The sequence below is a fragment of the Aethalodelphis obliquidens genome, unplaced genomic scaffold, assembly GCF_003676395.1.
Source record: "Aethalodelphis obliquidens isolate GAN/ISIS:26980383/991018 unplaced genomic scaffold, ASM367639v1 scaffold1, whole genome shotgun sequence".
NCBI classification, from domain to species: Eukaryota; Metazoa; Chordata; class Mammalia; order Artiodactyla; family Delphinidae; genus Aethalodelphis; species Aethalodelphis obliquidens.
In genome coordinates, this window is record NW_020837945.1 from 83,289,520 (window position 1) to 83,312,065 (window position 22,546).

The 22,546-nt window shown below is 41.7% G+C and overlaps 1 protein-coding gene across 8 annotated transcripts in view; it reads right to left on the reverse strand.

Moving 5' to 3' along the window:
• YEATS2 (YEATS domain containing 2) overlaps positions 1–11,138 on the reverse strand; it is a 111,682-nt gene extending 100,544 nt beyond the window's left edge. For 6 of the 8 annotated variants that reach the window (XM_027110589.1, XM_027110570.1, XM_027110609.1 and 3 more), the window contains exon 1: positions 10,976–11,136. The gene's annotated coding sequence lies outside the window, so the exon portion shown is untranslated. Of the gene's footprint in view, positions 1–10,975 lie in introns of all 8 variants that reach the window. The other 2 variants (XM_027110620.1, XM_027110629.1) reach the window with 2 other exon arrangements.
• Between the last annotated feature and the right edge of the window lie 11,408 nt (positions 11,139–22,546).

Consider the following 22,546-nt stretch of genomic DNA (forward strand, 5'->3'; position numbering starts at 1 on the left):
AGAATGGTGGGAAGCTGATAGACGTTGGTCATTTGCATCAAACTGATGTGATCCACTCGGTTGATGTAGCCGTCCCCAGTGTGACATGTAAAGAGGTGAGCAAAATGGGACAGTTAGACAGCTGAGCTCAAAAAAACTGTTTCATTATTTAAGTATTATATATTTCCAGGTCAAAAACACCTACTTTCCTATTATAAATAAAACTGCTTAAGACTACAAAAGTTGCTATATAAGGTCTGTCCCAGGATCCATTCAGGACAGTATTCTGTCTCCAGTCTTACAAAGTAACAAGAAAAAGAGTTTAGGATCAAACAGCTATACTAAATTATGAACGCCCTGCTTCTATCCATTAGTGCAACAACTGGAGAGCTGGCTTTAGGTAGGTTTACCCTTCCTTTACCCGACTTCTTAAACATACTCTTTGTAGACAGACTGAGCTATCTGGGAAGTTTACAGGTTTTGATATATTTACGGTAAATTCTTCTTAAGTTGACAGAAGGTAGGCCATATAACATTCCAGTAACTTCCTTAGAGCCACTTTCAGACAAAAATCACTGGAATTATCTAAAGTGATAATTCTGACTCATATGACAATCTTGTTGTTTCAGTTGTGAAGCCATAAAAGTTTTCTTTCCAAGAGAAGCAAAAAGAGGAAAAAAAAAAAGACTTGTCTACAAATAAGGGCTGAAAAGGAAAGAAAGGAACTGGACCAGATCAAGACTGTGTCAAACTCTTGGCCACAGTCACTGAGAATATATAAATTAAGCCAAATTTTGCACACTTCACTAAATAGGGATTTTTTCACTGGAGCTTTCAAACTGACAGTCAATCTTATGGGGATAAGTCTCATGCCTTTCTATCAAGAGCTGAGATTCTAGAAAGAAAACAAGTACCTTAAAACATAAGACATTTTTCAGAAATTTGGTTTTTCTTTAGCAACACTGCCTAATCTAGAAAATCTACCTATTTACAAAAACCTACCTATTGATGAAATTTTTCTGGAATTAGATTCAGTGATGGTTGTGCAACTTTGTAAATATACTAAAAACAACAAACCAAAAAACCGCCCAAGTATTACACTTTAAAGGAGTGAATTGGTTTTTTACATTGTTTACTCTATTTATTTATTTTTTAACATCTTTACTGGAATATAATTGCTTTACAGTGGTGTGTTAGTTTCTGCTGTATAACAAAGTGAATCAGCTATACATATACATATATCCCCATATCTCCTCCCTCTTGTGTCTCCCTTCCACCCTCCCTATCCCACCCCTCTAGGTGGTCACAAAGCACTGAGCTGACCTCCATGTGCTATGCAGCTGCTTCCCACTAGCTATCTATTTAATATTTGGTAGTGTATATATGTCCACGCCACTCTCTCACTTCGTCCCAGCTTACCCTTCCCCCTCCCCGTGTCCTCAAGTCTGTTCTCTACATCTGTGTCTTTATTCCTGTCCTGCCCCTAGGTTCTGCAGAACCTTTTTTTTTTTTTAGATTCCATACATATGTGTTAGCATACAGTATTTGTTTTTCTCTTTCTAACTTACTTCACTCTATGACAGACTCTAGCTCCATGCACCTCACTACAAATAAATCAATTTTCTCTCTATGGCTGAGTAATCTTCCATTGTACATATGTGCCACATCTTCTTTAACCATTCATCTGTTGATGGACACTTCGGTTGCTACCATGTCCTGGCTATTGTATCTAGTGCTGCAATGAACATTGTGGTACATGACTCTTTTTGAATTATGGTTTTCTCAGGGTATATGCCCAGTAGTGGGATTGCTGGGTCGTATGGTAGTTCTATTTTTAGTTTTTTAAGGAACCTTCATCTGTTCTCCATATTGGCTGCATCAACTTACATTCCCACCAACAGTGCAAGAGGGTTCCCTTTTCTCCACACCCTCTCCAGCATTTGTTGTTTGTAGAGTTTTTGATGATGGCCATTCTGACTGGTGTGCGGTGATACCTCATTGTAGTTTTGATTTGCATTTCTCTAGTAATTATTGATGTTGAGCATCTTTTCACATGCCTCTTGGCCATATGTATATCTTCTTTGGAGAAATGTCTATTTAGGTGTTCTGCCCATGTTTGGATTGGGTTGTTTGTTTTTTGATATTGAGCTGCATGAGCTTAAAGGAGTGAATTTTATGGTATGTGAATTAGAACTCAATAAAGGCATTATAAATAATAACAATGACAAACCCACTATACATTAACCTTAAACAGAAATCTATTTACAGATTATCCTTCCCCAAGTGTGCGTGTACATGCTATGTGTACACTTGCAGGAGGGCAAGGCAGTCACCTGGGGAATCAACCTTAGGAAGACCAGTTCCTAATCAACATTTGGAAGACCAGAGGCACGGACTGTTAACACTTTCAAATTTAGTTTTTTAGTCAAATGTTTCAGATATTCAAAAAAGGTATAAAATGATCAGCGAGAGGAACACAAGGAGGTTCAAAAGTATTAGTGATTTCCTATGTTTTTTAATTCATTCATTCATTTATTTATGGCTGTGTTGTGTCTTCGTTGCTGTGCACAGGCTTTCTCTAGTTGTGGAGAGCGGGGTCTACACTTCATTGTGACTCACGGGCTTAGTTGCTCGGCAACATGTGGGATATTCCCGGACCAGGGCTCGAACCCATGTCCCCTGTGTCGGCAGGCGGATTCTTAACCACTGTGCCACCAGCGAAGTCCGACTGATCTATTTCTTAAGCTGGGTGATAGCTAAGTAGGTATTTGTTACTTTATTATTATTCTTTAAAACATACCTCCTTATTATATGTGCTCTTTAATATACATATGATGTATTTCATAATTTTTAAAAACAAAACTTAAAAGAAATTATGTACATTCATACTATGGAATAAATCAGTTCCACTGTAATGTGACATATGCATTTCTAAAAATCACCACGCTGTATAAAATTGCATAACAAAAACCACAAGGCTTATAGGAAAAATGGGTTTGGGCCCAACACTCAAAAATTTTATCAGTGACATTAAGAAAAAAAGGGAATCAAATAAAAAAAGGAATCTAATATTGTAAAAATGGCAGCACAGTTCTACACATTAAATGGTTAAGAAAGACCTATGTGTGACAATAAACTTGGAAGTTTGCCTTGAAAAAGACCTCAAGTTTGCTTGTGGAAGTGGGCATTGAAAAGTTACAGCTTGCTGAGTTACCTTGAAGTGGTAATGAGGCTAACCTGAAATCAACAGAAAAGTGTAACACCAGATGTGGATGGGTGTGGCTCATAACACAGCAAACTGAGGTTGCTGGAGGATGTCTGAGGTGTGTGCCTGCGTGTGGCTTGTGTATTTTTGCCATGGCTCAATTCAGCAGGTGCCGTTTTCTGCATTCACCTAGCATTTCTTGCAGATGAAATCACGCATGAGCGAATGTGAAATTCACGTTATACTCAAAATAGTTCCCTATTATATCAATTGCACTGGAACATATTCATGTTTTCATAGAGCAAAAATGTTCTGCAATTTAGCCATTAAAAAGAATGTGTTGATATGGAAATACCTCTAAAATAAATTGTAAAGTGAACAAAAGCCAAGGTGCAGATGGTGTGTATACTTTGATTCTTTCTGTGTAAACTAGGGGAAAGAGCAGAGAAACCCAAAAATATGCGGGTAGATGCCTGTGTAGGTTTTTCTGGAAGAAAGGATAAAAAATGATTTAACAACAGTTGCCTCTGGGTAGTGGTTTTGCATTTCATTTTATTCCTGACTACAATGTTTGAATTTTCTAACCATGTACATGCATTATTTGGGGGAGGAAAATGCCAAAAGGGTTTATGTCTCTTTCTGTTTTCTTCTTACTTCTCTATATGTTTAAAAGACACAACTACAGAGAATGTGAAACAACTGGAACTTTCATGCATTGGTGGTGGGAATGCAAAATGGTAAACCACTTTGGAAAACAGCTTGGGAATTTCTTAAAAAAAATTTAAAATTCCCTACCATATGACCCAGCCATTCCACTCCTAGGTATTTCCCAAGAGAAATAAAAGCCTATGTCCATACAAAAACACAAATGTTCACAGCAATGTTATTTGTAATAGTCAAAAACTAAAAACAACCCAAATGTCCATTAGTAGGCAAATGGGTAAACAAATTGCGATATATCCATACAATAGAACATAGTCTTCAATAAAAAAGAATTAACCAGGGACTTCCCTGGTGGCACAGTGGTTAAGAATCTGCCTGCCAATGCAGGGGAGACGGGTTCAAGCCCTGGTGCGGGAAGATCTCACATGCCACGGAGTAACAAAGCCCGTGAGCCACAACTACTGAGCCTGTGCTCTAGAGCCTGTGGGCCACAACTACTGAAGCCTGTGTGCCACAACTACTGAGCCCACATGCCACAACTACTGAAGCCCGTGCTCCACAACAAGAGAAGCCACCGCATTAAGAAGCCCGCGCACCGCAGCAAAGAGTAGCCCCCGCTCAACGCAATTAGAGAAAGCCCGCGCGTAGCAACAAAGACCCAAGGCAGCCGTAAATAAATAAATAAATAAACTTTAAAACTTTAAATAAATAAACTTTAAAAATAAAATAAAAAAGAATTAACCAATACATGCAGCAACATGAATTAATTTCAAAATGATGCTGAGTGAAAGAAGCCAGCTTAAGAAAAAAGTATATACTACAATGGTAACATTTATACAAAATGCAAACTAGTCTATAGTGACAGAAACCTGATCAGTGGTGGTTGTGGTATGGGGCAATGATGGGGAAGGGAGAGAGAAGGATCACAAAGGGGCATTAGAAAAATTGGGGGGATGATGCATATGTTTACTATCTTGATTGTGGTGATGTTTTCACAGATGCATAAATATGTCAAAACTTATCAAATTATACACTTTATATATGTGCAGATTGTGGTATGCCAAATGTACCTCAATGAAGCAATCTAAACACACACACAGCTATTAAATATAGACTGTCAAAAAACGTATAAAGAATACACAATGGTGGGCTTCCCTGGTGGCGCTGTGATTAAGAATCTGCCTGCCAATGCAGGGCACACGGGTTTGAGCCCTCATCTGGGAAGCTCCCACATGCCACGGAGCAACTAAGCCAGTGCGCCACAACTACTGAGCCTGTGCTCTAGAGACCGCGAGCCACAACTACTGAGCCTGTAGGCCTAGAGCCCTTGCTCCGCAACAAGAGAAGCCACCACGATGAGAAGCCCAGGTACCACAATGAAGAGTAGCCCCCGCTCATCCCAACTAGAGAAAGCCCGCGCGCAGCAACGAAGACCCAATGCAGCCAAAAATATATAAATAAAATACATTTTAAAATATAAAAAGAATACACAATGGGAGCCCTCATACATTGTTGGTGGAAATGTAAAATGGTGCAAATGCTGTGGAAAACGGTTTGGCAGTTCCTCAAAAAGTTAAACACAGAATTACTATGTGACCTAGCAATTCCACACCCAGGTATACATTCAAAAGAACTAAAAACATATGTCCACAAAAAAACTTGTATGTATGTGAATGTTCATAACAACATTATTCACAATAGTGAAAAAAATGGAAGCAACTCAAATGTCAATTGATGACTGGATAAACAAAATGTGATATAATCATACAACGTATTATTAAGCAATAAAAAAGAATAAAGTACCAACACATGCTACAACACCAATCAACTTTATATCATGCTAATTAAGTGAAAGAAGCCAGACACAAAAGGCCACATGTTACATGATTATATTTCTATGAAATGTCCAGAAACAGGCAAATCCATAGACACAGAAAGTGGCTGCCAGGGGATGAGGGGAGGAGGGAACTGGGACTGACTGCAAATATGTATGGGGTTTCTTTCTGGAATCATGAAAATGTTATGGAATTAGATGGTAGTAATGGTTGTACAACCTTGTGAATATACTAAAAAAAACCACTGAATTATACACTTTAAAATGGTGAATTCTATCTTATGTGAATTATGTCTCAACGAATAAGTATACACTCAAATAAACTAAATTAGTTTAAAAAAACAAAATAAATAACAATCACCAACATATCCACAACTCTGTAAGTAAAAACATTATGAATAAAGTTGAAGCTCCTGCTCCTTGGCATTCTGGTCACCGCCAGCCTTCATTACCACCACATAACAGGTCTCTCCCCACACTTACCCCAAGCTCACTCTTCAGATAAACAGAATAAACAATCCTTGGTTAGGAGAACTAGTTCTTCTACCTCTCCCTGCCTAAAGTCATCAAAGTTCACATGCTTGAACTTCTCCTAATTACCTTCCAACGGGTTCACATTTCATTCCTAACTTCTCTCTGCTTACTGAAATGCTATTCATCCTTCAAGAATCAAAATAAATTCCAATTCATCCATGAAGTGCACCCCAGCCTTCAAAAATTTTTTTTCTAACTCCCACAGAACAGATGCTATAGAAACAATCTGCTTCATAACTCTTGTTTTCTATGAGGGAAAAGTGCACCAATGCTGACCCTCACCCTCCATTCAGTGGCAGTGTAGAAAACAGACTGAAAGGGGGGCAGGTTTAGTTAAAAGCAAGGAGGTGGGGGCCACTTTAAGGAGATGGCAATGAAGAATTCTATTCTGCATGAGCAAATGAGAAGAGAGGAGGATCAAGTATTTCTTGGAATCTATACTAAGGAAATACTCTCAAGACTGGTGATATACATCACACATGGGCTGTACTTAACAGATCTACAACTTAAATATTAGTTCTCCACTTTCTATATATTTAGAATATAATAAAAAACTTCATAATAAAAAACTGGAAATAGTCCATAGCAAATTACAGTGTATCCATTGAATGACTATAAAGGAATTTTAATATGGGAAGATATGTAGAAAACCCTAAAGATTCCACCAAAAAACTGGTAGAATAAATTAATTCAGCAAAGTAGCAGGATACCAAGTCATCACATAAAAATCAGTTACATTTCTATACACAAACAATGAACAATCTGAAAAGGAAATTACAAAAATATTTCCATTTATAATAGCATCAAAAAGAATAAAATACTTAGGAACTAACCAAGAAGGTAAAAGATATATACAATGAAAACTACAAAATATTAATGAAAGAAATTAAAGAAGACAAATAAATGGTAACACATCCCATTTTCATGGACTGGAAGACCTAATACTGTTAAAAAGTCAATAGTACCCGAAGCCATCTACAAAGTCAATGCAATACCTACTGAAATCTCAATGACATTTTTTGCAGAAATAGAAAAACCCATCCCAAAATTCATATGGAATCTCAAGGGACCCTGAATAACCAAAACAATCTTGAAAAAGAACAAAACTGGAGGACTCACACTTCCTGATTTCAAAACTTACTAGAAGCTACAGTAATCAAAACAGCGTGGTACTGGCATAACACAGATATATAGACCAATGGAATAAAATAGCCCAAAAATTAACTCTTGCATATATGCTCAAGTGATCTTTGGCAAGGGTGCCAAGACCATTTAATGGGGAAAAATCAGTCTTTTCAACAAATAGTGCTAGGAAAACTGGATATCTATGTGCAAAAAAATGAATTTGGACCCTTAACTAATGCCAGGTACAAAAATTAACTCAAAATGGATCAAAGACCTAAACACAAAACTTAGAACTCGATTCAAAATGGGCAAAGGATTTGAATTGATATTTCTCCAAAGATATACAAATGGTCAATAAGCACATGAAAAGATATTAAACATCACTAATATTAGGGAAGTACAAATCAAAAACACAATGAAATATCATCTCACAGCCATTAGCATGGCTACTTTAGAAAAACAAAACAAAAAGCAGAAAAGTGTAAGCAAGGACGTGAAGAAACTGGAACCCTCGTGCATTGGTGGTGGGACTATAAAATGGTGCAGCCACTATGGAAAACAGTGTGGCGCTTCCTCAAAAAATTAAAAATAGAATTACTGTATGATCCAGCAATTCCACTTCTGTGTAAATACCCCCAAAGAACTGAAAGCAGGGACTCAAACCGGTATCTGGGCACCCACATTCCTAGGAGCATTATTCACATGAGCCAAAAGATGGAAACAACTCAATTGTTCATCAACAGATGAATGAAAAGATAAAATGTGATATATACATACACTGGAATATTATCCAGCCTTTAAAAAGGAAGGAAACTGAGACATATGCTACAACATGGATGAACCTTCAGTACATTATGCTAAGTAAAATAAGCCAGTCACAAAAAGACAACTGCTGACTGAATCCACTTATATGAGGTACTCAAACTAGTCAAAATCATAGAGACAGAAAGCAGAATGGTGATTGCCAATAGCTGTGGGTAAGGGAAAATGAGAAGTTTAGAGTTTCTGTTTTACAAGATGAAAAGAGTTGTGGAGACGGATCGTGGTGATGGCTGCACGATGATATAAATGTATTTAATACCACTGAACTGTACACTTAAAAATGGTTACAGTGGTAAATTTTACATTATGTGTATTTTACTACACCTGAAAAAAAGTATATGTAGGAGTTAAACGGTAAGTATGCTTTTTCCATTATTAACCATGCCCTTCCTGATGGAGCACAGGTAATAAACTCAATTTATTCCCAGGGGGTGGGGAATGGCGACGCACATAAGGGGGGAAATTCTGTAAGCTCTGTATCAGGCTACATATTTTTAGTATCTAGATAATTCTTGACAATTAGAAAGTCAATCAGGAAAAGACAAACACAAATAAAAAGACGCACAAAGGGCAGGAACAGAAATTCACAAATGGCCAATAAATGTGAAAAAAATGTTCAAACATACTAGTAATCAAGGAATGAAACATTAAAGACACAATTTTTCATCTATTAAATTTAGTTTGGGGGGAGATGAAAATAAGGCGTCTTGAACAAGGGGCACTTGTTTCTAATTCACACTCATTGTCTTCACTTCCCCACTCCCATTCAATTACTCCCATCTGTTTCTACCTCCTACTTCTAGTACTCTGGATAATAATACCAATGACCAAACTAATAACCTCTGCGTTGCCAAATCCAAGTAAGCAACTCATTAAACATCTCAGAAGCACTGACGGACCAAGCCTCCATCATCCAGAAACTTCTCTCTTGTGGTTTCCATGACACCAGTCTCCTGCTTTTTTCTCTTACTTCGCTGGCTGTTTCTTCTGTCCTGTGCCCATCTTTTTCCTCTATAAGATTTCCAAGCATTATAATGCCTGAGGCTCACTCAATTTTCACTTCTCTACACTCTTTCCCTAAGTGATCACAAGTAGTCCTATAACTTTGAATATCATCTACATACTGAGTACTCCCAAATTTTTATCTCCAGCTCTAGGTTCTCTTCTGGAAGCTCCAAACCTGTACATCCAACTGCTTCCTCAACATACCAACTTCATATCTAATATACATTTCAAATTTAATACACCCAAAACAGAACTCATGATTTCTCCCACCTCAAATTTCTCTCTTCCATTCTTCTCAGCGAATGCTGCCATCTACTCAAAGTTGTTCAAAACAAGTATCAAAAAGCAAAGAGTTCTCCCTTTCACCAATCTATTTCCAAGTCTTGTTCATTCTACCTCCAAAATATTTGTTAATCTTTCTACTTACTCTTCTCCATCCCCACAATCATGGACCTAGTCCAAGGTACTGTAAACTAACCGATCTTCTAGCTTCCGCTCTTGCCCTCTTCCTCTGCCCAGCAGATTATGCTACTTTCCTTCTTACAGCCTTCAAAAGAGTTCTCATAAAAACTAAATTCCGGGCTTCCCTGGTGGCGCAGTGGTTGAGAGTCCGCCTGACGATGCAGGGGACACGGGTTCGTGCCCTGGCCCGGGAAAATCCCACATGCCGCGGAGCGGCTGGGCCCGTGAGCCATGGCCACTGAGCCTGCGCGTCCCGAGCCTGTGCCCGCAACGGGAGAGGCCACAACAGTGAGAGGCCCGCGTACCGCCAAAAAAAAAAAAAAAAACACTAAATTCCTAAGAATGGCTTCACCTGCTCCTATCTTTGAAAGAACATACAAAACCAAAAATATACACTCCATGATAATATCTCTGGACAGTAAAACTATGGGTACTTTTCCTCATTTTTCTTGTATTTTTAAATTTTTCTATGATGAATACCTACTACTTGCTTATTAAGAGAGAGGAAATTATATTGCTGAATACTACATAATATTATATTCTTACATGTTAAGGAGAAAAGGGAATGGAAAATTGTAGTTACAACTCCGTAACTGTTACAGCTTAAAAGAAAACAGTAGCAAACAAATATCAAAATTCTAAGAATGAGGTGTCAGGGCTGTAGAATTACTGGTGATATTTTCCCTCAACATAATTACATTCACAATAGAAAAAAAAAAAAGTTATGAGATAAACCTCATTGTCTTCTGCAATCTGACCGCAACCCACCAAAGCAGCCTTTCACTCCCACCTCGCACTGTCTCACACCTCTGGTGCTTTAACTCGGGCACCATCTCTAGAGTATCCTCCAACCTTTCTAAATCCTACTCATCCTTCACGGTGGAAGGAGACGATAGGGAAGCCGACAGGTTGGAGAAAGATTCCAGGATTCTTGCTGATAAATCCACAACTTGCCGGTGCTGGGGCCAAATCTCGTCTCCAATCCCATCGCAGGCCACCAGGTTTAACGTGCTAAAAGCTCCCGCCAGTGGGGCCCAGGGGACCCCCATCCCCTCAGAGAGCGCGGTGTCCCTTAAAAAATGACACCCCTCACACACCCAAATTCCGGGTTCCCGCTGCGGAGATTCCCCCGGCACACACACTCACCCCGGACCCAGCCTCCTCCTTCGGATCCTCTCCTCTCGTCAGTCACCCGCCCCCTCCCTCCCTCCCCTCAGCCAGGGTGCCAGCGCGTCCGGCGGGGTGGGGGAAGGGCGCGCACGTGCCCGCGCCGCCCCCGCCCAGACAATGCCCGGGAGAACGGAGCGCGCGCCCGGCGGTCCCATCCCGCTCCCGCCAACACTCACCCTTTTTCCGGGTCTCCGGCTGAAGCACAGGCCCCGCCGGGCGCCGCGAGAGGGTACGGGGGAGGGGAGGCAACGGGCCAAGCCCCGCGGAGCCGCCCCGCCACGAGGCCCCAGCGACCCCGGAGCCCGCGGAAGCACACTGCTCAGCAGAGCCCGCCCGACCCGTCCCGCCCGGACGTCACCAGCAAGGGCGGTGGCGACGCGCGCGGTTCCGGGGGCGGAGTTCGCAAGGTTGTGGGCGGGGCCGGGGCGGGGTTGAGGCTGTCCTAGACTCTCACCCCGGGCCGGGACGCGCTGGCCCGCACTGCTCGGCCTTGCCCCGCTACCTGGGGAGCATGGGCGCCGGTTCTGGTAAAGGCACCATCATATATTATTTTCCTCCTTAGAGAAAGATGGCGAGTTCCAGCCCAAAGACAGAATATTCATTCTGCCGGCATTTATGAAGCTTCTACAGCAAGGACCACAGTAGCTATGATTTTTGTATGTGTCATCTTGTACCAAGCTTTGTGCTCTGTGCTAGGGATACAAATAACTATAGTTATTACTAACCTATTTTACAGATGCAGAAACTGAGGCTCGGAAAGGTTATCTAGGTCATACAACTAGTGAGTAACAATCCATCAAGTACTGTTTTCCACCTAAATATCTCTTGAGCCCAACCTTCCCTTTCCTTCTCCCTGTACCACCCTAGAGTAGACCCCATCATCTCTCTGCCCAAGGCCACCGTAGCCTCCCATGTGGTCTCCAGGTATCTATTTCTGTCCCCCTCCAATCTGTTTTCCTCACTACGTAAAGATTTACCATTGGAATGACCAAGGTCTAGAGGGGTTCACTTTATAATTTGTTTTTCACTTTACGTATATGTTATCAATTTTTTGGATGTGTTTAATAAAAATGTTTTAAAGGATTTACTCGTATATCTCCAATTGCAAGCCCAGTGCATTGCACATAGTATGCACTCAAGAAGTATTTGTTGAATAAATGAATAGTAGGGCCAGGAACTTACTCCAAAGCCCTGCATGATAAGGAAATAGAGGGATTTATAAAATGTCACTGTTGGCCTCCTGACCTTAATGTCTATTAAGGGTAAAGGCAGATTAACAATATTTGTTCAACAAATTTTTTGTGTGTTTCTATTCTATGTCCTGGCACTGTGTGCCCAGCACTATGTTAGATACTGAGGATCAGAAATGAACAAAACAGTTTCTGCCCTTGTGAAATTTACCGTCAATCTAATCTGAAAGGCCAGGAAAGGACTCTCTTAGCTTTAAGCTAAAACCCAAAGAGAGAATGAGAATCAGGGAGATAAAAATAAATTTCATGGAGAAAGAGGTAGGGTAAGTGGTCAGCATGGGCATGTCTGTATTCTCCTACTTTGGGGGTCTAACCCTGAGGCAGGGGCTTAGAAATATCCAGCTGAGTGTGGAGGAGGCTAGAAGCCCACTTCTCCTGGCTCAGCTTGGAAGGCTGCCCAATTCTGGCAGAAGTCTCACGTTGAGCAGGGCTTAGGAGCAGACAGTAGCATTAGTGAGAAAGAGGAATCTGAGATAGTGCTGCTGGGTGTCCACAATTTGCAGGTGGTGTGCCAGAAACCCAGACTTCTCTTATGCCTTCTGCCAGGCAAGCAGAAAGTAGCATGGGTGAGAGCCATGGACAGGCCAATGGGCACTGTGCCAGGGGCCAGGTGATCCTTAACCAGAGGCTTTATGGTGGACTAATTGGCAGGTAATGATGTGGCTAAGACCCCAAGGATGGGCAGAGCTAAAAACCCCAGCAAGAGCTGAAGTGCTCCCAGGTCAGCTGGTGAGAGGAGCAGGGATGAAGGAGTCGGGGTGGGAAGGTGAGACATCAGACTCTCAAGGTGCTGAAGCAACAGATCATGAGCTTGACAGCCAACAACCTCAGCAGTTGATGCCAGTAGGGCCCTGGTGACCAGGTGTGACTAGGCACATGGCTGCAAAGGCCAGTGAGGACCCAAGCTATGGCTCACATCTCTGCACACAGATCTGAGACCCATCTGGCCACTCCCTCGAAGCTTCCCTTTGATCCCACAGGCCATCTTGGGAAGTCAAGAGTGGGGAGGGGGGCTTCCCTGGTGGCGCAGTGGTTGAGAGTCCGCCTGCTGATGCAGGGGACACGGGTTCGTGCCCTGGTCTGGGAAGATCCCACATGCCGCGGAGCAGCTGGGCCCGTGAGCCATGGCCGCTGAGCCTGCGCGTCCGGAGCCTGTGCTCCACAACGGGAGAGGCCACAACAGTGAGAGGCCCGCGTACCGCAAAAAAAAAAAAAAAGATTAAAAAAAAAAAAAAAAAAGTGGGGAGGGGTAAGTTCTGATAGGACTACAACTTTCAATTGACTGAATATTTACCCAAAATGAGATGGTTTAAGACCATATAACTTTCACTGGCAAGTTGTTTTTGTTTGTTTCTCCAGAGTATTTTTTTTAATCGAATGAAAGATTCTTGAAATGCTATAGTGCTTTACGATTTTCAAAAGTTTCACACACGTGATTTCATGTAATTCCATAATAACCCTTTTTCCCCCCTACCCCTATATTGCCTCTCCCCCTTCCCTCTCCCCACTGGTAACCACTAGTTTGTTCTCTATATATGTGAGTCTGCTTCTTTCTTATTTTATTCACTAGTTTGTTGTATTTTTAAGATTCCACATATAAATGATATCATACAGTATTTGCCTTTCTCTGTGTGACTTATCTTACTTAGCATAATGCCCTCCAAGTCCATCCATGTTGCTACAAATGGCAAAATTTCATGGCTGAGTGAAATTTTATGGCTGAGTAGTATGGCAAGCTTAAATTTAGCCCACTCCCCAACAGGAATGAAAACCCACCAGAAAGTTTTCATCATTTAAAGAGAAATAACAGCTACGGATTTGTATACATACGCACACAGTGTGTACATTTCAGTAACAGAAATAAGCTCTATGAAGCAAATGGGCAGGGTGCTAAGAGAGCACAGCACAGGGGGACCAAATTTAATATGGAGGTAGAAAAAGCCTCCCTGAAAACATATTAAGTGAAACTGAAAGCAGTAGGAGCTGTCGGGTCACAATAAAGCCTAAGACAAAGTGAGAGAAGTTCAGGGTAACTTAAGAGCAGAGTGGCTGGGTTTGGGGCTGAGTCAGGCAAGAACAAGATGGTGCAGGTAGGTGGTGTTAAGATTTTTATCTTTACCTTAAGAACAACAGGAAGTCATCAAAGTGTTTTAAGCAAGGGAGTAATGTACTCAACTTGCCCTTTTAAGGTAATATATTCGACCTAGCAAATGGGTGGGGAATGACTGGAGGGGTGTGTGAACAAAGAAGCAGCCGCACAGTTGGAAAGCAATTTGATCATCCAGGTGAAAAATGAGGGTACCTTACAGTGGGCAGCGGAGATGGAGGGAAGCTACCGAGAGACTTGGTAATGAACTGGGAGAAGACCAGGGAAGTGAGAAAAAGCAGCCCCAGCCTTCAAGCAGATGGTGCCCTGCAGTGGAGCCCACAGCTGGAGATTGGATTTCAGGCCCCTCCTTGGCCAGGCCTCCTGCACTGGAGGGGGGCCTGGAAGGAGAAGATTAGGAGAAGAACCGAGGGGGACTGGTTTCTGGAGTTGGCAGATGGTGAATGGTGATGCCATTTACTGAGAGGAGACAGACTGAAGGGAGAACAGATTTTCTATGTTGGGGTAGTGGTCAGTGAATCAAGAATTCTTGGGACATTTTAAGTTTAAGACATCTACCTGAAGACATTAAACAGGCATCTGTGCACACAATTCTGGGGCTCAGAGAACTGGTGGGTAGCACTGTCAATGTACCCTTGTCAGCAGGTAGTTCTGAGAGCTGATGAGATTGGAGAAAAGACAGCACAGTTCAGAGGGGTTGCACAGTCACAGCCCATAATGTCACACTTTGCTTTATACAAGACAACATTCCAAATGTTGAGAAATATCACATAATAACCTGGATTTCCCCTTCTATGAAAAATCAAGGGACTTCCCTGGTGGCACAGTGATTAAGAATCCGCCTGCCAGTGCAGGGGACACGGGTTCGAACCGTGGTCTGGGAAGATCCCACATGCCGCAGAGCAACTAAGCCCGCGCGCCACAACTACTGAGCCTACGCTCTAGAGCCCGTGCACCAAAACTACTGAAGCCCGTGTGCCTAGAGCCCATGTTCCGCAACCAGAGAAGCCACCGCAATGAGAAGCTCGTGCACCACAACGAAGAGTAGCCCCCGCTTGCCGCAACTAGAGAAAGCCGGCGCACGGCAGCAGACCCAACGCAGCCAAAAATAAATAAATAAAATTTAAAAAAAGCAAAAAGGAAAAATCAAGCTGTGGTAACCTGGGCCCACATTGCTATAATTAGATACTAGCTAACACTATGAACCAGGCAGTGTTCCAGGCGCTTCACAAATTTAATCTAAGTAACAACTTGATTTTTATGGTTCATACTTTAAGTAAGAGAAAACGGAAGCACAGAAAGGTTGAGTAACTTATCAGAGAGCTAAGAAGTTGCGAGCTGGGTTGCAGACCCAGGCTATCTGGCACCAGGGCCTGAGGGCTTAGACACCTTGGGTGCAGCTGGGAAGCTGCAATCCCATTTAGAAAAGCCCTGTTGCCTGCAGGGCATGGCCCCACCACTTCCTATTGTTTTCCTGTCCCAGGCAAACCCCATCCCAGTCTGAGCATCAGTTGCCATTTATTGTTTTATTTGCACTGCTGTTTTCTGATATTGGAGAATTATTTATCTATACCAAGTAGAATATTAAAAATATTAAAGGCATCTAACTTCCATGGGAAAGAATTTTAAAATTATTTATTTGTGAAATTTCTGTTTGTATGTTATCTGGTCAGATAGAATTGATAAAAACAGGTTAGTATTTAGGTTAAATATGTATGAGAAACTCATAACAATGTTTCTGTGCTTCTGAAACAGTCACGCTTCTGATACATACTTGGGATCTATCATTCCCAAGTATAAAAGATGAAAATGACACAGAGCGAAGGCAACATAATATTAAATAACTAACTTTTCAATTTCAGACAGTTTTATTTATATAAGGTTGATCTGAGACTGAGGTCTTGGGAGACTTTGACAGTATGCTTAAACTTAGTTTCAAGTCTTGGGGGAAAAATACGGTTTATGTCAGTTTGGGGTCTTACAGTCTCTCAAGTGGAAGAGGGGGTGGGGTGACTTCGATCGCTCACCAGTCCCTTCCTTAGTAAAAGTGTGAGAAGAGGGAGGTGGGGGTGAATGTTAAACGTACAGTATTAATGAAAGGAAAAGCAACAATTATTAAAGTTAGTCAAGAAGGTTCTAGGAATGATGGCACTGACCCAGGAGAAGGAGCTGGTATTTGGAAGGGAGGCTCACTCTGGGAGCTGCAGCCCCCCGGCTTCTTGCAGGGCTCCACTGGAGGGGAGGGGTGGGGCAGACTGAAAGCAGCAATCAGATAACCAAGGAAAGCCTGGGAAGTGTGGTGAGGCTCAGGCTCTGTCTGAGAGTGGGAGGGGAATCTGGCTCAGATGGACAATTTTACTAAGCTCTGCCCCAGAGATCCCCAGGCTGGAAGTATCCTCCTGGCCTCCACCCCGGGAAGACCAACCACCCTTCTGAAGATTAACAGGGACCCCTGGAGCCCTTGTGGTCATGAGGTTCCCCTACCAGAATGCAGTCACTAATTAGACTTCTAAAATGAGAACCTCACACGTACAGTGCCAAGCAAACCGTTAAAGTAGTTAGTGCCTGGGAATTATGCTCGGGTTGTTAAAAATAAATGATTGTCCACAACCAAGTCCAAACAAGAAACCAAACGTCTGGTTGGCCTTTTTGGATTTTGACAAAACTATATCCCACCCTTGAAGATCTTACTGGACCCCATCCTAACCCACAAAGAATCCATGCATTGTGCTTCTCCTCTGTGTGGATTGGGCAGTCACCACAAATGCAGACTTGGGGAATGGGGAAGATGATGCAAAACATTTTCACTGGTGCAAAAAAAAAAATGGGTATTTGCCCTGAAAGGAAACTTTCTATGGTTGGAAGTGGTTGGGTTCTCTGTATTTGTTTCATATGAAAGTGAAGATGAGGAGAACTTGGAACTCTCATACATAGCTGATGCGAATGTAAAAGGGTGCAGCTGCTTTGGCAAACAGCTTGGCAGTTTCTCACAATGTTAAACACAGAGTTATCATGTGTCCCTGCAGTTATACTCCTAGGCAAATACCCAGGAGAAATGAAGCATATGTCCACACTGTATTTGTACAGGAATGTTCATAGCAAAAGCATGTATCTCATAAGGTTGTTTAAAAAAAAAAAAAGAAGTCATCTCTGGGCACAGGCTAAAAATATCTGAAAATTACTTGTAAAGTTAACATAAATATACAATTTCAGCTGTAATATGATTTGATTGTGGTGGAATCTAGACAATGTAAAAAGGGGAATGTACAAAAGTAGTCCTGCTTAAACTTCTGGGTCAAGCTTTAAAGACCGAAGACTTCTGATTTTAATTTGGTTACATTTCCTTATATCTTTCATCAGCTGTTAGGTGTCTAGTTAATACAATACTGTGATATTTTCATTTATTGTTTATTGTTTTTAAAGTGGTTTTCTACACTACAGCCGTCTGTTATTAAAGATAAATAATGACACTAGTGCTAAGCTTATTAATTTGTTGACAGAATTTTTTATATACTTTAATTTTCTTGATGGTATCTACTTATATTATCCTCTGGTAGCTTTTATCATGCTCTTTTCCTGGCTTCCTATTTTATGGCTCATCTGCTCTAGAAATGCTCCGCAAATGCCCTCAGTCAAGAGGGCTGTAAACAGCCCTCATTCCCAAATATAGTAAGAGGCCTCTGGTGGCCTAGATGAAGCCAAAACAAATAATATTGCATATACATCAGGTTTCGAAAAGCAGTTACTGCCCAGAGTGCTATCCTGTTGACCCTGATATTGGGAGGCTTATTTGGCCTGTACCATGGGGCACCCAATGGTAGATTGTGGGATGTTGCCCCTGTAGTCAGATCTCAGATTCTTAAAATGCAAGTGAACAGGGGATTTTAGTTGGGAAGAGTAATCGTCTATAAATTGACCTTGGCAGTGAGACATACCACCTGCATAATAACTTTGATTCTCCAAACACTTATGGTTTTTTTTTTTTTTTTTTTTTTTTTTTTGTGGCGGTACGCAGGCCTCTCACTGTTGTGGCCTCTCCCATTGCAGAGCACAGGCTCCGGACGTGCAGGCTCAGCGGCCATGGCTCATGGGCCCAGCCGCTCCGCGGCATGTGGGATCTTCCCAGACCGGGGCACGAACCCACGTCCCCTGCATCGGCAGGCGGACTCTCAACCACTGCGCCACCAGGGAAGCTCTAAACTCATACTTTATATGGCCATTATGTTTCTCCTTCTGTGCTTACAAAATGCCTTATTCATATGTTCAGAGTAAACTCATCTGGGTTTGGTGTCCCCAGCTGAGCATCAGATAATGTCAGAACAGTCATAAATGTGCCTAGAGAAGAATTGTTCACATTATAAAAGGAATAAAAGGAGGGGAAAATGTCAGTTTTCTGAGCTGCTTTGTATTCTATTCACTATAGAAAACACTGACTGGAGAATTTCAGTAGTCAGAGTTTGTGTATAGAATGAGTTTGCATCTTCATAGCCCAAAATGCAGGCAGTCTGTTGTAAAGATAAAAAAAAAATCATAATATTGGGAATGATAGCTGGGAAAGCTGCTTTTTGTTTTGTTTTGCTTTGTTTTTTGACTCAATTTTATACGGCTTGTACAGTGTTGACATTTATATTTTGTATAAAAGATTTATTTATGCAACAGCATAGGGCTGAGAAGCTGTGCCTCTCCTTGGCCCCCTTCGTCACCGTGTCTCTCTCCTTGGAACTCTCCTTTTAGATGTGGCATACATGACAGCTTGGCAGATATCACATCCACTCCCAACCCTTTTTCCCTTGCCTTCTTCTATAGAAGCCAGAAAGTTAAACACTCAATTTCCTACCCTCCCTTGAAGCCAGGAGTGACCATGTGACTCAGTTGTAGCCAAGAAGATGAAACCGCAAGTTCAGTGAATAAAAAGAGAGACTCCCAAAGAAAGGGGAGAGTTGTAGCTAGTCCTGCCTCAGCCTCTCTGTCCCCTTCTTCCTGCCTTGAGTTTGGATGTGATGCCTGAAAGTACGGCAGCCATCTTTCAACCATGGAGTTTCAAGCCAACACCTTAAAAACGGGACAGAAAGAAAGCTGGAGCCTGGGTCTTTTATGATGGTACCAGGCCTGGACTGCCAACTTGCTATGTAAGAAAAACATCATTTGTTTGTTTAAACAACTTGTGGCCAGACTTTCTGTTATTTTCAGCCAACCACATTCCTTTATGACACACGAGATTTCTTCAATGTGCTTCTTTCCTATTCTCAACTTCTCAGATGGCTCTTTCTCAGTCTCCACCCCCAGCTCCTCTTTCTCTGCCTATGCCTGAATACTGAGATTTCTGTGTCTTCTCTGCTTGTTCTATTATCATTTCTTGAATAATTTTATCCATGGGCACAGCTTCAACAGCCCCTTACATACCAACAAGTTCCAAATCTAGATCATAAATTTGGGCCTCCAACCTGAACCTGGACCATTATTTTCAAGTGCATTTAAGACATTTCCCTTTGTATGGCCCTGAAGCAAATTCCACCTATCCATAATTAAACTCATTTTTTTCCCCAGCCAAGGCTTACTTTTCTCCCTTCTCTTACTATTTTGATTAGTTTCACCACCCACTCAGTTATCTGAGATAGAAACTTTGGAATCATCCACTCCTTGTTTACCTTCACAAGTCACATCCAGTTAGTCTCCAGGTGTTACTGAATCCATCTCTTAAATTCTTCTTAGGTCTCTCTCTCTCCTTTATTCCCTCACCATTGCCCTGGTCCAGGTGCCCACCCTCTCCACCTGGACTTCTACCCTCTCCTCCTAATTGGTTGTGCTGCCTTCCTACTCTCCCTATCTAGTGTGTTTCAACCGCTGGGGTCAACTTTCTAGAACACATCTGATCACTTCACTCTACTATTTAAAACACCTCAGTGCCTTGGCCCCATTACCTAGGGCCAGTGGTTCTCAAATTTTACTGTGCACCCGCATAACCTGAAGGACTCGTTTAAACATAGATTGCTGGGCCACTCCTCCGGAGTTTCTGATCCAGTAGGTCTGGGGTGGGTCCTAAAACGTATATTCCTAACAAGTTTGAGTATGGTGCTGATCAGGGACCACATTTTGAGAACCACTGGTCTAGGCTAAAATTAAAACTCTTTAACATCAGGTTTAAATCATTTACAACCTACCTTCCCAGTTTCTGGCCGCTGCTCACCACGTTCCATAAGTTTTTTTTGGTTTTTTTTGGCCGCACAGCATGCAGGATCTTAGTTCCCCGACCGGGGATCGAATCCTATCCCCCTGCAGTGGAAACATGGAGTCTTAACAACTGGACCACCAGGGAAGTCCCCGTAAGTTATTTCTGAGGTCACCTGCCACTCTTATGTCAAGGTCTCAATCATTCTCTTCCCCGTGTCTGGAATGCACATCGCCCTTCTCATTCCTGGCAAACTCCCTACCAGTTCTTCAAGGAAAGTCCAGCTCCGGCTTCCCTACTGAAGAATTAATTTACTGCTTCCTCCTCTACACTCTTTTGGCACTTCATACACAGGGTACTTTAGAGTCCTGCTACTTAACTGGTGGTCCTCAACCAACACTAGGGCCATCACCTGGGAGCTTGTTAGAAAAGCAGAGTTTCAGGCTCCACCCCAGACCTACTGAATCAGAATCTGCAATTTAACAGGATCCCCAGATGATTCCCATGCCAGCTGAAGTGTGAGAAGCACTGCTGTGCAGGGCCTTGTGATTGATAGATGCTCTGATGACAGTATTTCCTTTAGTTCCTCCAGCATTCCCATGGCTCGTTATTATTGTCCACGATTTAAAAAGAGGAAACAGAGGCTGGTAGTAGCAGAGCTGGGATTCAAACCCAGGGCCATCAGGCTTCAAAAATCTGTGCTTGCTCTCCATACTATACCCATCATCTGCCTATTACTGGTCTTCACACATAGTATTGTAATTATCTATCCGTAAGTCAGCTCCCTGTCCAGGTAAGGAGACGCTGAGCGGGGCAAGGTCCTATTGTCTCTAGAAATCAAGGAAGAAAACTGCACTGGAAACAAGGAAGAATCTTTGTTCTTTCTCACTGTCAACTACAGTTCTAATAGCAACTTTGGGTAGGATGAGGTTCCTGAAAGAGTTTATACAAATTTTAAAAATATAGCAGCTTTATTGAGATATAATTCATAAATCATATAATTAACTCAAAGTATACAATTCAATGGTTTGTAGTAAATATATTCACAGAAGTGTGCAATCACTACCCCAAAACAAACCACATGCCAATTAGCAGTCGCTCTCCATTTCCCCCAGACCCTCCATCTCTAGGCAACCACCAACCAACCTCTGTCTCTATAGATTTGCCTATTCTGGGTGTTTCATATGAATGGAATTGTACAATAGGTGGCCTTTTGTGACTGGCTTCTTCCACTTAGCATAATGCTTTTAAAATTCAGTCATGCTGTAGCATGTATCGGTTCTCTTTTCCTTTTTATTGATGAATGAAATTCCACTTTTTATTTATCCATTCATCAGTTGATAGACCTCTGAGTCGCTTCCACCTTTTGGCTGTTACAAATAAATAATGCTGTTATAAGCACTGTTGAAGTTTTGGTGTGGATATATGTTTTTATTTCTCTTGGGTACTCACCTAGGAGCTGGGTTATGTGGTAACTCTATGTTTGACTTTCTGAGGAGCAGCAAGACTGTTTTCCAAGGTGCTGTACCATTTTACATACTCAGCAGCAGTGTATGAGGATTCCATTTTTCCTACATCCTTGTCAACATTTGTTATTATCTGTCTTTTTTAAAAATTCAATTTATTTAAACTAAAAAAAAACAAAAACACCCCAAAGCCTGTGTTTTTTATTATAGTCATTTTAGTGGGTATGAAGTGGTAGCTCATTGTGGTTTTGATTTGCATTTCCCTAATAACTAATGATACTGAGCATCTTTGCTTATTGGCCATTTGTATATCTTCTTTGAAGAAATGTCTACTCTGATCTTTTGCCCATTTTGAAGTTGGGTTTTTTTATTTTATTTTATTGAGTGGTAAGAGTTCTCTATATGTTGTGGGTTGAATGTGTCTCCTCCAAAAGGTATGTTGGAGTCCTTGCCCTCGACACCTCAGAATATGACTTTATTTGGAGATAGAGTCTTTACAGATGTAACCAAGTTAAAATGAGGTTTCATGGTGGGGTTAATCTAATATGGTGGGTGTCCTTATAAAAAGGGGAAAATTTGGACACAGAGAGACATGCATACAAGTAGAACATCATGTGAAGATGAAGGCAGAGAACAGGGTGATGTAGCAGAAGCTAAGGAATGCCAGAGATTGACAGAAAATACCAAGAAACTAGATGAGTGGCATGGAACATTTTCTTCCTCACAGTCCCCAGAAGAAATCGAGATACCTTGAT